Source organism: Lupinus angustifolius, chromosome LG13 (assembly GCF_001865875.1).
Source record: "Lupinus angustifolius cultivar Tanjil chromosome LG13, LupAngTanjil_v1.0, whole genome shotgun sequence".
NCBI lineage: Eukaryota > Viridiplantae > Streptophyta > Magnoliopsida > Fabales > Fabaceae > Lupinus > Lupinus angustifolius.
In genome coordinates this window covers 15,376,090-15,379,338 of record NC_032021.1, presented here as the reverse complement: position 1 = coordinate 15,379,338, position 3,249 = coordinate 15,376,090, and positions in this window count along the sequence as shown.

The window sequence follows — 3,249 nt, the reverse complement described above, 5'->3', positions numbered from 1 at the left end:
GACTTATTCGTTGCCGCGGCACAATTTTCTGTTGAAAATCATTTACGCAACTTTAGAAGATGGAAGAAGTGAGATTATATCATCTTCCTAATGCTTTGTAGTCATCACCACATTTTTGCAGTTAAAATATAGAAACACCTCTTTATGCTAGAATAGGGATCATTTGTCCCTTACTTTTCATGTCCCGGTGTCCCAGGCCAATCAGCATTTACAAACAAATGAAAAATAATATTACAATTTAATCTTATTTTATAAAAATAATTTATTAAATACACGTGTCTAAATATAAGTGGTTGAGATAGGATTGAGGACACCAATTTGGGATAGGTGATCCCCATCCATGTCAAATGTTGGAACATATTGATCTTTAATTTAAAAATTTATACTTGAGAGTTGATTATAGATCAGAAAAGATATTAGCACCTCGTCTACCTGTACTAGACATACAACCTAGTAATTGTATGAACTATTTTATACTCGTAAAATTATTTTGATTATTTTATTTTATGTATTTATTTAATTATTAAAAAGTTATTTATTATTTTTGTGTCTCACAATATTATATATTGCTCATACATGTTAATATAGATTCAAGACTACACGCTTCTAGGTAGAAAAACATTTGTTTGATTTGTACACTTTATTTATTTTTTAGACTAGAAGCGGTGCAACACTGTTGTTCAAATAATAAGTTAAAGAAAATAAATTCTTTGTAACTTTTTATACTTGTAATCATTTATACACATATAGATAGTGCTCTATGTAAGTACATCTATACTCATTGTCATCCTTACTTATTAGATCCCATCAAGCAAAATATTGAATCAACTTTATTGGATTGGATCACCTTGTTTGATGGGTAAGTTAAATTTTGGTTCTCTTTAATGAAGTATTTGTTAAGGAGTATCTATTTATAAGCCCAAGAATTACATTCTTAGGAATACTATTACGAGGAAAGTTATTCATTGATATATAGAAATAGAAGTGCATCTTCTGACCAATTACGTCAAGTAACACATGAAGTATCCCACTTTATAGAATAGAAGATATGTTCTCATATAAAATTATATGTTTGTTTGATATTCATAATTTTTGGAATCTTTATTGACATTCCTAGAATAATTTGAAATCTTTTTACTTATGACATATATTCCTAGAAATATATGATATAATTATCAAAATACCCATATTTTATATAAAAATGTATTTGACTTTTATATCGTCTATCATTATTGAACATTTTTATAGAAAACAAGATTAACATTATTCAATGATATAACTAATACAACAAATTTATGCGAAATGATACTTTAATACAACTACATGACCAAAAGATTGTCATTTGATTACTTATCTATCAAGTATTATTATGTAAAGAAACTTTATTTTATTTTTTTGATAGACAAATATTTGTATGTTAGTATTTGTAGTGGGTGAGACTTGAACTCTCAACCTCCTTATCATTCCATTCTTTTAACCTTTTATCCTTACCACTTTATGAAGGGCATAATGGATCTAATTTCATTGCCTCTTGAAAATCTAAAGTTGCTTGGTATATCATTTATGAGTGTTGTAGTTGATACCATTTGCATGTAAAGAATTAATGAGAAATGTGATTATAATGGGAAAGTTGCAGTTTTTAGACTTGGGAATGAAACATTCTTGAGGGAAGCATTGAAACATAGGAATATATCTTCCCTGTGAAAGTTTTATTTACGAAAATACTTTTTTACAAATTGAAATAAACACAATTATGTATTAATTCTAACTGTCATTATGAGAAATATTATTTTATAACCCGAAACGAACACGTTTAAGAACAGGATTTTCATGCAATCATATTAGTCGCAAAGAATTTAAATTATGACTTCATTGCTCATGTTAGTCCCTCGTTATTATAACTTTTCCACGTGGGCCTTATTTGTTACAAAAGTGAAATGATGTTTCACTAAAAAAGAAAATAGAAATAATTTTATCTTCCTTCATCTTCAACCCCTCTCCATCACTTATTTATTCTCTAACATGTGTTGAGAATATCTTCATCCGAAATCCATAGATTAGGCGCGGAAGTCCTTATGACTATGACTTTGTTCCCATAACCTAATGTTTATGGCCATACATAAACCCAAATGGAACAACCATGGTCCAGACCGAAGAAACCCCAAATGAGTTCATGGTGAAGATGAAGAACATACCTTGTTGAGCCATTTCTAGAATCTCGAAGGTATGAGGGTGCGATGATCTTCCAGATGATAGAGCGTCGAATGGTTTTCCTTAGTAGCTTCTCTAGAGGGGAATGAGAAAACCAAACTTGAGAGTGTGTGTTGTGTTGGTACCTTATGTGAGGAGTATGCTTTATCCCTTAGCCTTATGGATGAGTTGATAGTGTTATATCCTTATGGATAACACTATCCTCATCCTACCTTATTCTCCTCAACCTTTACACTTGAAAACCTGTTGCTCTACAACTGGGGACCTTAACCCATAAAAGTAACCCCGTAGTGGTTACTACTTTAGTTGCAATAATTTTGATTCAGTCCCTTCATCAAATCAGAAATTGCCTGAAGGTATCTACACTTATTATTATTTCATGACACATATGCCCTTAGCCACCAAATTAATTACTGAAGATCATTTTATATTTTGGCTAATTACATAATGGCCATAACACAATCATAGAATTATATTTGTGAATTGTGACCCATAAATTGTCAGAAATTCTAACAATCTCTCACTAGTCACACATATATGTTATCCTTATTGCACGCTTAAATATTGCCATTATGACTCATGCATACCTAAATTATCTCGTCCATTAGTCATGTCTCCATATCGAATCATAGTGAATTTGGCCATATTAATCATGACTAATTCAACAATGATCACCAACATTGACACAACTAAATGACATAGATACATCATGAAATGTGTAGCATGAAAATTACACGAATATGATCTGTACATGTCAATTTTCAACTGGTCCTACTTAACTTTAGTGAGATCCTTAATAATAACATAAAACCTTATTGTACAAAGTATAATGACAGAATACCAAACTGAATGATTAATCAACTGAAGTTTGAATACAAAGTATTCATACAAAATACTGAAATTACATAGAACATGATAAAATATAATAAAATTTGTGCACTTTCTAACGCCCACTAAACCAAAAAATCCTCACATTGTAGAACACCCATGTGATCAGTATGCTCATGAAAGACCTTGGGTGTGATAGCTTTTGTAAGA